The following is a 12,473-nucleotide window of genomic DNA, read 5'->3' on the forward strand; positions in this document are numbered from 1 at the left end:
GTGAGGTCCCACTGCCCTGACCAGTACCCGTACTGGTAKGGATGCCAGTTGTAGCAAAGGTGAGCCAATACTTGGTGCTAGGAAGAAACAAATGGAGAAGGTAATGCTGGGCAGCTACTTAATCATGATTTCTGAGAATTAAGCTTTTAATTTTAAACAAGTTCTGATGGTTCCTTCCTTTAATTAATCAACCAAGACATGGGGACCTGGAGAAAAACTCTAAGAATTGTATTAGAAATCCTGCAAGGAAGAAAGGAAAAGGCCATTGAATAGTTCCCCTGGGAATGACAGGGCTTTTTTGTCTTTTATTTTCCCCTTGTAGTTCACTTAATCAGCTAATGGTTTTTGCTGACAGATATTTATCAGGCTGAACATGCTTTCCCTGGTCTTAGAAAAATAGAAATCTTTACTCCTGGCTCCAATAAAAAATTCAGCGCAGCATCCCTCAACAAGCTGGTCTGAATATCAATCCTTCTCTTGGCATCTCAGCTCTGGGAGTCATTAAGAGGAGAATGGCAAAAGCAGAAAGCAAAGCCACCCAAGGTTAGAAACAGGCCTGATTATTATTTTTTTTCAGCCAGAAATTTCATATGTTTAATGAGCTGAGGGGCATAGCGTGCTAACAGCTATCCCCAGGGCTGGAAGCAAAGCTGCCCCAGCCCCAGCACAGCTGCCAGTAATGTGTGAAACAGCCCCGTTCTGGTGCGGGAGAGGATTTTTTGGAGCAAGTACCCGGTAGTGTACTGTGATCTGACACTCCTGTGTCCACATGAGGCTGCACGGTCACCTCTGTCACCAGGTCCCCTCTCCAGCATCATCACTCTGCTGCCCATCAGGAGTAATTTCGCCAAAGCGAAGGAGGCTCCAGCCTGCTARTGACTTACTGCTCTTGCTTTGTATGCCTCCCTCCCTACCTCTAGAGCAAACCCTCTTCTTAATTACACTGCTTGCCACCATGCAGTTTTGATTTACTCCTTTCTTATCCCAATTTAGGATGTTGAAAGCTGGCTCCCCAAATCTTGCATCGGACCAGGATTCAGCACGGGTTTCAGCCCTGTCTAATGCAAGTGAAAATCGGTGGAGACACATCTGTTTGGATTAACCAAATTTGACCTCACCAAAATATCTGTTAAACACAGCTCAGAAAAGCAAAGGTACATTCGATCGTGATCTTGGATTTATTATTAAGGAAACAACCCATAATTTGCAAGATGCCACTCCATACCATAAACGCAGTTAGACATTCTTTCCGGGGCTAATGAGAATGAAGATTGATGTGCTTTCCCATCCTCTCTGGCAGTGCTGGCAAATATTAGGGTCTTCCTTTTTTCTTCTTTGAGGGCTTCATGGATCTGAAAATTACTCAAGTGAAATTTTACAATGAGTGCCTGCTGCTTTGTGATTTTTGTGCATCTAGGGAGTCCAAACAGGTTTACATAAGCTCTCTCTTGCTCTGTACATATATGAATATATGTATAAACATACATATATATTTATATATTTTATATGCGTGTATATATAGAGTAAAAGGAAATCAACCTCTATTCTATTGCTCAGGGCTAGGATCTGCAAATTCACTTTGGTGCATATTTCTTGCCAGACATTAGCTGTGAATTATATTTGGAATAAAATTTTTAATTAAATTGGTGTTTGTGAGCTGCTGGGGGGCTTTGGCCACTATCTTGCCGAGGAAATAAAATGACCTCATTTGTGAGAGCCGCAGGGTGAGGGAAAGCAGTTTCCATCCCAGMTGGGTTGTGAGGAATCTGCAGAGGAACTGAGCATTCCTGAAGGAGAGGGAGCTTTGGTCTGTTTAACCAGGGGGAAGTTGCTTCRAAGCTCCTGCACGTTGCTTTTCAGCAGGAATCAGAGGAATGCCCTGGACTAGGCACCAGGTACCAACCAGCACGGGGATTCGCAGCCTCCTCCAGCCTACTGAGAGACTTTGACTGAACCAGTTTTCCTCTCCCACTCTTCTTCTGCTACTTTGGTTGATGGGACAAGCCCCAGCACAGCGGTAGGGCTTTTATCGTGGCTGTTGAACTATAATGAAGCCAATAGAGGAAGAGAGCTGTGTCCTCAGCTTGTTCAGATGCATTTGCCCAGGTGCTGGGCTGAGTCTGGCTATGCAATGCTTCTCAGCCCTCCTGCTCTTTGCAGGGCTGTCTGCTTCCCCTCATATATTCTCATCACCCACTGCCTGACACAAAGCACGTTTCATTTCTTTCTGTCCAGGCACAAACTCTCGGGTTGCAAAAAGATTTGAAGAAAGATTTATCCCTACTGATTAGCAGCAGGAAAAAGCTCTCCACTCCCAGACCTCGCTGCTGTTGCCAGAAACTGGCTGAGAGGTACATCGCAGTTATGGTGCCGCTGATGGTCCTCTCTCACACTGTGCATAAATGGGCAAAGTCATTACTCTAGGGAGACAGCCCTGTGGTCCTGGTTTGGGAACAGGTAGGAGTGACTGGAATCAAAAAGGACCTCCCTTGACATGGGATTAGTCCTGCAGCAATAACCTCTGGGTGTAACAGCACTGTGCTGTAGAGGATGGACATTTACAGTTGGACAGATAGATCTAAGGTGGAAATTTTTGTCCTAGCAATGAAACTGGATCCTCAGTGTGGGATAAATCAGAGCATCTCCACTGAAACGAACTGAGCTCTGGTGATTTACACCTGCTGAGGGTCTGTGCTGTTGTCCTGGGAGATGATAAAAATGATCCAGGCCTTTCCAATCCTGCTCTGCAGTGATTGCTGCCTGGCTTTAAATAAGAAACAGGCCCAGCAGTACTTCCTACTTACCCAGTATTTCTCTCTCACGGACCTCTGAGCATTTTGCACTGGCTCGGGAGTGCTACGAACTGGCAAATCTTGAGCAATGCATTATTCAAAACGTACTGGCTTTCGCAGCAAAATTTCAATTGTGGTTCATACATTTGGGCTGAGATTATTGTATTTAARTTCAAGGCAGATTTTATTCACTCTTGGGGAATGAATGCTAGATCATTACCTCCCTGCTAGGAAGTAAGCCCTGGCTGCACAAACCTGCACAGAGGCCCTGGCCCAAGTCACCTGGCTGTTCTTACACTGCTYAGATAACAGCTCTGCCCCTTGGCCGGGTGGCCAAGTGCTCCAGAAACCTGCTGAGATGTTGACACGTTGCATTCGTAATAGCTTCTGGATGGGGGGAGAGGACAAAAGACTGGTGAGAGGACCCAGGGCTAAGGAGCAGTTTGTCTTCCCCTTGTGCAAGTAGCCTCTGATTTTGGCAGATTAATGAAGGTCTGACCCTCAACAGAGGACACCACCATGAAGTCTGCTTTCCATCCCATGGGGTTCACGACCAACACAGGCCCTGCTGAGGCTGCCTTGGATAACTGCTTAGAGCTCACCGTGGAATCTGACCCTAATCTTGGTGAATTATTTAAACTGGTACAATCTCTGTGGTTGAGGCTGAGGAAACCTCAGATTTTGTTTCAACCAAAACAAGACTCTCTGCGCAGCCAGCGGCACCAGATGGTCTTAGCTGCATTGAAATCCAGGTGGTTGGGGAAAAGCAATGTAAAATTTGTCCTGAAGCAGAGTGCAGAAGAGTCTCTGGGTAGGACTTGTCCTTGCTTCTGTGGGAAATGACGGTAAATCAGCCCAAAAGGGAGTGATAGCGGCTGCTGTTTGGAGGCTACAGGAATCAGTGATCCATACAGGACAAGACAGGACTGCAGCAGCCCACCCTGCCAGGCTGGGCATGGGCGAAGAGGTCTCCGGGCTGTAGTGCTGGCCACAAGCCCATTGAYCCAGGACTGCGAGGCAGGACCAGGGAAGCAGCCCAGGAGCTGGATGTGGCAATGTGCTGACACTAGATTGCATGGCTGACCCTGCAGTCCCTATCTGATCCCTCTGAGCAGCGGCCCAAGGCGAAAGCAGGTCCGGAAACCCCAACAGATGCGGTTTATGACACCGATTAGCAGGGCTCTGAGCTGTTATAATAGGACAAACCCCTTGCCTGCAAGCCTTGGTAGTGATCTCTGCTTTGGTTTCTATTAACAAATCTCTGCGGTTATGTGTTCATGCTGTGCAGCGAGGGGCGGAGGGTTCAAAGCCAAGATAAATAGTCTTGGGGTCTGGCTGGGGCGCTAGGAAAACAGAGAGCGCAGCAAGTAATTTGGTTAATATGTTCAGACACGACCATTATCCCATCAGTGCTTCCTGTGAGTGAGGTTCAGCCAGAGAAAGCTTGGACTGCAACAGGTTAGGCCCAAATAGCGGGGCTTTGCCAAGCTGCCATGCTGCACTGTAAGGGCTGTGAAGGCCACATACCCCTGTGCACTGCTCTGGAGCCAGGAGTGACAGGGTTGGGGGCAGGAAAGCAAAATCACTTTCTCCTCTGTGCTCCTCAGGAGGCAAAAGATGTGGCTGCTTTTTTTGAGACATGGATGCGTTGTGGACGTTGAAGGTTGTGCCTTGGCCTCTCCCTACTGTCAGTGGGATGGGAGAAGTCTGTCCCACACAGAGCCATCAGTGGGTCCCATTCATGTTTGGCCGTGAGGGACAGCAGCCAGCTTCCCAAGGGCGCTGATTCTAGTTGAGTTGGTTTGGCTCATTGGTACCTACAAGGTGTGGGGTGAAGGAGGAGAGCCCGGACCTCCCACAGCCAGCGTCCCAACTATCTGCAGCCTGTTGGGTTTTGCTTGGTGCTGGATGTCATTATTCCCACTGTGGCATTAATATTCCTGTCTCGTACTTGGTTCCCAGGTATGCCGAGGTGTATTTACACTGCTCCAGCTACATATGTAGGTGTGAGCAGGATCTGCAGCTAACAACATTCAAAATCTTTGGCTGAATGAGGCAGTTCCAGAGATCCTGCATTGCAGTGCACAACTCGACACTGAGGTCCTGCTGTAGAGATCCCAGGAAAGGGGCTGGTTTCTGTGTCCTTGGGCCCAGGCGTTCTGGAAAGCTGTGTCTTCTAGTGCAAGTCCAAGAGAGCAACAGCTTGGGCAATCCTTGGAGTGAGATCTTGTAATGAGCAAAAAAGCCGGATAATCCAGCATCACCTTGAGCAGTAGTGCTGAGGTGTTCAGCTCCCTTGATTCTCAGAGGAGAGGGAATAATCCCAGAAACAAGGGGCCTCTCTGAGAATCTAAATTAGAGTCCAGCCTTTAGTGCACCTCTTCATTATTTATTTATGTTTCTTCTTCCTTTAGCAAGTGTCTTCAGCAATCCTAGTCTTTCCTGTTGGCACAACAGGAATGAAAAAGAGGGAAACCTTTCCAGCAGAAGACACTACTGCCTTCTGGCTCCCTTCTCCACCCTTTTCTGGCTTTGGAAAGCTACAGTGTGTGGGTGCCAGCCAGCAAATAGCAAGGTAGGATTAGGTTCTTGAGTGTTTTTTGCCGGTGCAACTGATTTTGAACATGCCAAGACCAGCCCCTGTGTCCTGAGTCCATATATAACAGCTCAATTTGGCAAAGAAACAACGACAGCTAATGGGAAGAGCAGCTTGTCTTGCAGGCATCAAAATGGTTCAGATCTGAACCTCCTAGCCCCTGGTGTGTTGTTGCTTCCTTATGCATTAGCAGTTCCAAAATTAATATCCTGTGCTGCGTCGCTCCCTCCAGCAAGGTTTGTCACATACCTGAGGATGCCTTTTGCTTGTATGATGATGTGCCAGCTGCAGCTGGGTAGAACACAGCCACATCGCATCTCCTTGATAAGGGCCTTGACACATGCTCCAATGTCTTTCTGCAGTCACGCAAGCAATCCGGACCACACATTGGAGAGCTCTAGTAGGTGCAATAGAGGCCTGCTAAGCTACAGATAACACCAAGTCCAGCTTCAAAATATGCAGAGGAAGTCTCCAGCTGGGAAAAGACAAACTTACTCTGTTGAATGTTTTAGGTCCAATTCCTCAGCTAGCACAAGCAAACAAGCGTCTGCTCACTCACTTTAATCCCCATCTGCGCTGAGCGAGGATGTTGCAGTTCATCGTCCAAAGACTATTTTTGCAAAGGAAGGAAAGAAAAAACCAAGATAAATCTACTACTAATGGTGAATCCTTTGAGAAAGCCAAACACCGCTCCAGAAGCTGCACTGGCAGGGAGATGCTGGCCGTGTCTGTATGGCGCTCAGCAGCTGGCTCCAGAGCACCCTGCGCCTTACCACATCCTGCCCACACACACTGTCTCTGAGCTGACCGAACACTGGCTGCTGTGGATGTGCAAGCAGCCGGGTGCTATCCACTCTGTGGGCTTCCCTGAGCTGCACCTGGGACTTCGCTTCCACCCTTTCTGTCTGTGCAGACCACAGCAGCTCTGAAAGCACATGTGCTCCCCAAGCCTGCTACATCCAGCGGCTCATCCAGGCATCCAGACCGCCACACTCCAGGGTGGCTGCCAAAAGAGATGGAGAACAGAAATAAAAAGGTACTCTGGCTCATCAGTTACTCTAAGTAGCCAATTCACCACCTGGGCTGGATCACAGACTTGTATTAGGCCCATCTCCATGGAGATTAAATCCTACTGCCACTTCGGCAGATCAGTTGGAAAGCTCTGCTGGCAGCAGGGCACACGAGGATAAGAGGAAGTTTCGTTCATGCTGCCTGCCAAGTCTAATCAGGATCTTTCCACACTAGCTCCTATCTGTTGGCGTCTCTCAAGAGTGGACAGACCTGTTCTTCCTCCAGCGCTCCAGGGAGGAATAAACATTTTACGAGTCTGAGTCTCTTGCGCTGATTTAAGAGCGGAAAGAAAAACTGGGACAGTGAGTTGCAGTCACCTGGAAAGAAGACGATTTGGGGAGCAGCTCAGTGCCCACGTGGAGGTCGTGGAAAGGCCGTCACACCACTGGGCTTTTTCCAAGGGCTTGAGGAAACTCAGTTGGCTGCACCCAAAGTAGCAGGATACAATGACCTTGACATCTTCAGTCCATCATGATGGTCTCTCTTCTGGGGCAGGGCTGCTATATTTCTACCCCAGGTCCTTTTCCCCACATTTCACCAGTCACAAGGGCAGGGGGCTTCCGTTATGTTTTGACCACGGAGCTGGACTGGGGCTGCACTGGGTTTTCGAATTGCAGAGCACAACGATTCACAGTCGGAGTGAGGCTGCCTCCAGCTGCATGGAGAAGGCTCTGAGTCCGCAGTCGCTTAGCTGCTGCACAGTAGCTCCAGAGAAGTGATCTGTGGATTAAGTTTCCAGGAATTGGCGGGGCCTGACTCAGTTTTGAGCCACCAATTCACCCGATTAAAAATAAACACACAATTATAGGCGGGCTGTGCTCAGTCACAGCTGATTTTTATCTACCCCGGCTGGGTGTTGAGATGGAAAGAGCACTCGGCCGGAGTCACTCTCTTTCCATTCCCAATCCACACTGCCTCGAGAGGATTTGGGAAGGAGAAAGTTCGAGTCGGGGCCTCTGTGAAATTCTGGCTGCTCGGCGATTTTCCCACCCGTTCATCCAGCATGCAGCACATTCAGGTTTATTTCCAGAGATTTTAAGGGCTGGAAGGCTCATTGTATCTAACCGCTGCAATGCTTAGTTTCTGCAGGAGCTCGAACCTGCAATGTGCTGCATGCAGAGCAGATGAATGCAAACCACCGTGCTGCTGCAGGGCTTACTGCTGGGCACAGCAGCTCTGCCATGCTCCCATTTTCTGTCCCAAACCAGAGAAAAAAGCAGAAGTTCGGCTGAAATCTAGATACACTGTTGCTGAGCTAACTGAAGGGTCCTCTTTGCAGTGCGGGACAGGACGCCTGCCCTGTGCTGGGTTCGCAAGACCTCTTACCGCAAGACCGGGGCTYGAGGGCCCCGATTCCTTGCCCTGCCCTAGAGCAATGTTTGAGAGCTGCTTGATTCCCACACTCCGCGTCCTTCCCTCTGCCTCCGGGCGGCGGGTGGACAYGGCCTCTGGGAGCGGGCACCCGTCCGTGTGCCAGGAGATGCTGCGGGGACAGAGCTGGGTTGTGCTGCCAGCTTCCAGGGGCAAGGATCCCTGACTCCTGCGCTGCAGCTGGAGGGAAGGGCAGTGGTTATCGAAACGGGGTGGCTCCTCTCTAAGATGGAAACTTCTCCCGCGGCCAGAAGCGGCGGTCTTGGCTCGTGGCCCCGCTCGCTGTTGCTGAGCCTTGCCACCTTCCAGGGTTCGCTTTGTTCGCAGAGAGCCTCAGATAAGCGGCTTGGCAAGGGTGCTCCACGCTGCTGCGGCGTTCGCCAGACTCAAGCCTGGGTCTGTTCTTTTACATTAACCTCTTGGAGCCCTTTTTGCAAAGCGCGGCTCAGGCACCGACACCAGCACCGCCGACAGCAGCCCCAAGCCCGCGCGAAGCTTCGGCATCGCGGCGAGGGTTCGGCTCGCCAAGCCCTGCCCGCRGACGGCGGCTGAGCGCTGCCGAGGTGACCAGACCGAGCCGCCAGCCTGAGAAACGCCAGCAACGTGGGAGACGCCAGGTTTTTATCCTAACCGCGCCGGAGTCGTTATACGCAGCGACGTGTTTCTGCGCCGCCCTGCTCTGTTTGTCTCCGTTCCTCGGCCTGTTTACGCCAGCGAGAGTTGGCCGGAGGCGCTGGGGCCCCGCAGCATGCCGAGGGAGGAAGCAGGCGCCGTCGCGAGCTCTCGCGCCTGCCGCTCGCCACCCGCTCCCTTGGTCCTCCCCCCCCGCCCCACTCTGAGCGGACCCACGTCACCCCCCCGGCCGCTCTCTCCCTTGCTTTGCCCTTCCCGGCGCAGGAGCTGCCACCGAGGTTGCGGTTGAAGCGAGGCGACGAGCGCTTTGCCGCACCTCGCGGTTCCTCCATGCTCGGCGCCGGCCACAGGGCCGTTTGCAGCTTTCCGGAGCATTGCACAGAGTTTTTATGTTAAAAAGAAAAAAAAGGAAACAAAAAGAGAAAACCCCACATTTTTGTGGCGTGAACTCTATTCGATGCAAAATCACCTGCGGGAAAACTGTTCGTCACAGGTCGGGAGAAAGGACTGAACAAAGTGGTGGCACCGGGCATGGTGGCATCTCCAAATGCTTCTGCAAGCCAGTGGCCATCAAGGGAAACTTGGSCCTGGCCAAATCCCCTGGACTCCTGCCTTGATGTGGCCAAGTCGCCCAGGCCAAGAGCCCCCGGCGGCAGCGGCGGCTGCTGTGCCAGCACGTGCCTGGCGCCAAGAGGATGTGTGAGACAGAGGACGCTTTGTGTGGCGCCTGGCCCGGGCTTGCCTGGTGAGCAGCGAGGCTGGAGAAATACGCTGGGGTCTGCCGCGCTGGCCCTACAGCAGCATCCGGGTTCRTTGAGCCAGGAGGTCACCCAAAAGGAAGGAAGACGGAAAAAAATGTGGAAAAAAAAACCCAAAAACGTGGGGATGGAGAGGGGAGATGTGCGTATGGACCATGCAGGGCAGGGTTTGTGTCTCAGGAGCTGGGGAAGGCAGAGCTGAGGAGCCCAGCGGAGGGGACGGCATCTTCTGGGAGATGCAGCCCAGGAGACCATGTCTTCATGGCCCCCAAGGAGCAGCTCTTGCTGCTTTCCTTGCAGCAGGGGCTGGGACCCGGATTCACGGTGTCAGCGGCTCCCGCTCGGCACCCGGATGTGCCTTCAGGGCACTTGGCTCCTGCCTCCTTCCYGGGCCCCGGGGGATGGCCCGTCGCCTGCCTCAAGGACGCAGCAAGGTCACACGCTTGGGCACACCGGGCTTTTCTCCCACCTGCTTTCCAGGCGCTGGGAAACAAAAGGAACCCAAGATATTTAAAAGCAGGAAGCCAGATTCTGTAAACTGTCAAAAAAAAAAAAAAAACCCGTATCCTCCGGAGACGAGCTTCAAGCCTGGCCCCGAGCCCAAAGGAGGGAGCCGTGCCGCGGAGCGGCAGAGAGGGTGGAAAGGACGGCGGCGATGGAGCCCTCCAGGCCAGGGTCGGCCACTGAGCTGGGCTGTGAGCGGGCATGAAATGGGTTTAATTTGCTGCCCGGGGTTTTCCGGAGCAGTGAAGCGGGCCACTGCATTTCCCAAACACCCTTTCCTTGAGCCCAGGATGTCATCGGTTGGATTCGCTCCTCCGGCAAAGCGGTCGCTTTCCGCRCCTTATCCGCAGGCACCTCGTCTGCCTGCCCGGACCGCGCGCCGCCTGCCTCCAGGTGATTTATAGCCTTTTTTCTCAAGCAGTGCAAAGAAGCTGCTTCCCCAAATGGAAATGCACTTTCCTTTTTTTTCTTCTTTTTTTTTTCTTTTTGCAACCAAGCCACAAAAGCGCAGGAAGAAAATGCAAACTTTGCCATGCAGTTTGTGCACCGGTTTCYCTCGCAGGTGCCTTCGGCGGCCTGTGTGCTGCGCCCGCGGCTTGAAACCCCGGGCCTCGTTTAAAAGCTCACATGGGAAAATCAGCCTAATGCATCCAGGCTTGTCTTTAATTTCCCCACCACTAAAAGCCAAGTCAGCCTGCTGCAGGGACCAGAGAAAACCCAGGATGAGCTTGTGCCTCTGGACTTCTTTTAACCTGTTGTTATCTGATGTTATCTGATGACCTTGAGATGCTGTGCATGGTTGAAAAGGCAACTTTGGAAGAGGAAGAGGAAGAGGAGGAGGAAGAAGACAAGGAATAGGAGGGGGAAGAAGAGGAGGAGGAGGAAGAAGAAGAGGAGAAGGAGGAGGAGGAAGAGGAGGAAGAAGAGGAGGAGGAGGAGGAGGAAGAAGAGGAAGAAGTAATAATTAACTGTTGGGCTTTCTTTTTAGTTGATTAAGCCACAGGTTCCTCCTTCCCCAGCCCGCAGCCTGCCACGGCCCGGCGCCCACCCAGRTGAAGGCCCACCCCCGGCACCTCGGGGAGAAGAGGCTCGGCCGGTGGRCACCACTGCGGCTGGGAGGAGGGCGCAGAGCTGCCCTCCACACGGGACCCTCTTGCTTTTTGCCTCGTGCCAGAACCGAGCAGCTCCCAGCTYTCTTGACGACTCGGACATGTCTCTAAAACAAGACGTGGGCACAGGCGGTTTGTCCTCCATTTGCACGAGGGCAAATRTGAGTTTTTAGTCTAAATAGCTCTTCCGCAGCCCTGCAGTCTCCCCTACCTGCAAGGATGCTTGCAGCCCGCCGTCCTACCTCCTCTCTCCTGTTGAACAGGCTAAAAAAGCCACCTCTTGCACCGCTTGTACGCCAGGRCGACCCTCCCCTCCCTTTGCTTCCTAGTCCCTCTTCATCCGTCCTTATTTCAACTCATTTTTTTGGGAGCATGTGGACCATAACTCACGGCCCAGAGCCTCCACATGGGCTAGACCCCAGCCCTCCTCCTGCCCTCCCTCCGGAGCAAACCCTTGGGAGTGCTGAACTTCACTCAGCTGCTCTGTTAAAGCTACATTTGCTGTCCGCCGTTATTGCTTCCAGCCTTAGAGTAACATTTTGGATGCAGCTGTGTGTCTGGCAAAAAAAGTATATATATATATATATATATATTTTATATATAATATATATATATATTTCCTCTCCCCCCCCCCAGATTGCGGTGAACATGCCACAGTGTAATTAAAAGCTAGTGAGCTGCAGGTCCTCAGATTCACACCAGCATCCGCAGCCCGAGGGCTCCTTGCCCGATGCGTTTGCACAGGTTTCTGCTCTGCTTTGGGAATAAAAAAATTCAGACTTTTAGCCTGAGCAAGCAGTCTTCTTCCTGAAGGTCTGTTTGGGTGCAAACTCCCTGTTTTGCCCACCACGGTCGCCCCAAACAGCTTCACGGTGGAGCGTCTCAGCCTTTCAGCTCGCTGGCTCTGGTTTTGGCTTTTGCAAGAGGTTCGTGCTGCCCCAGGGCTGCATCAGCCCTGTTTTCCGGGGAGCGCCAGGCTGCCTGGGGTGAGGAGGGGCAGCACATAGTGGCAAGCAGCTCTGCCGTGCCAACTCACATTAAACCCRATGAAACCTGCTTTTATCGGCAAACACCATTGCGGGCCAGGCTGAGGTGAGGGGCAGCAAAGCCCACCGCCAGTCGCAGAGCCCACTGCCAGCCGCGGAGCCCACTGCTACCATGGAGTCCACCGCCACTATGGAGCCTGCTGCCAGCCGCAGAGCCCGCTGCTGCCGCGGAGCCCRCTGCTGCCGCGGAGCCCACYGCTGCCACGGAGCCCACTGCTRCCAYGGAGCCTGTGGCCAGCCGTGGAGCCCACTGCCACCACGGAGCCCACTACTGCCATGGAGCCCACAGCTGGCCACAGACCCCACTGGCACTGTGGAGCCCACTGCTGCTGTGGAGCCCACTGCCACTGCAGATCCCACTGCTGCCATGGAGCCCGCTGCTGGCCAGAGAGTCCACTGTCACTGCAGAGCCTGCTGCTGCCACGGAGCCTGCTGCCACCGCAGAGCCTGCTGCCACCGCAGAGCCCACTGCCGCCACAGAGCCTGCTGCCACCACGGAGCCTGCTGCTGCCGCGGAGCCCGCGGCTGGCCGTGGAGCCCACTGCCGCCACGGAGCCCACTGCCGCCATGGAGCTCGCTGCCGGCCAGAGAGC

General features: G+C 52.8%; 1 long non-coding RNA gene across 1 annotated transcript in view; it reads left to right on the forward strand.

Moving 5' to 3' along the window:
- LOC146591722 (uncharacterized) overlaps positions 1 to 12,473 on the forward strand; it is a 33,454-nt gene that overhangs the window by 17,603 nt on the left and 3,378 nt on the right. The window contains exon 4 of the long non-coding RNA XR_014896738.1: positions 5,207 to 5,367. This is a non-coding gene — a long non-coding RNA (uncharacterized LOC146591722). The remainder of the gene's footprint in view (positions 1 to 5,206; positions 5,368 to 12,473) is intronic.

Source organism: Rhea americana, unplaced genomic scaffold (assembly GCF_003343005.1).
Source record: "Rhea americana isolate MKP2758 unplaced genomic scaffold, rheAme1 scaffold_361, whole genome shotgun sequence".
NCBI lineage: Eukaryota > Metazoa > Chordata > Aves > Rheiformes > Rheidae > Rhea > Rhea americana.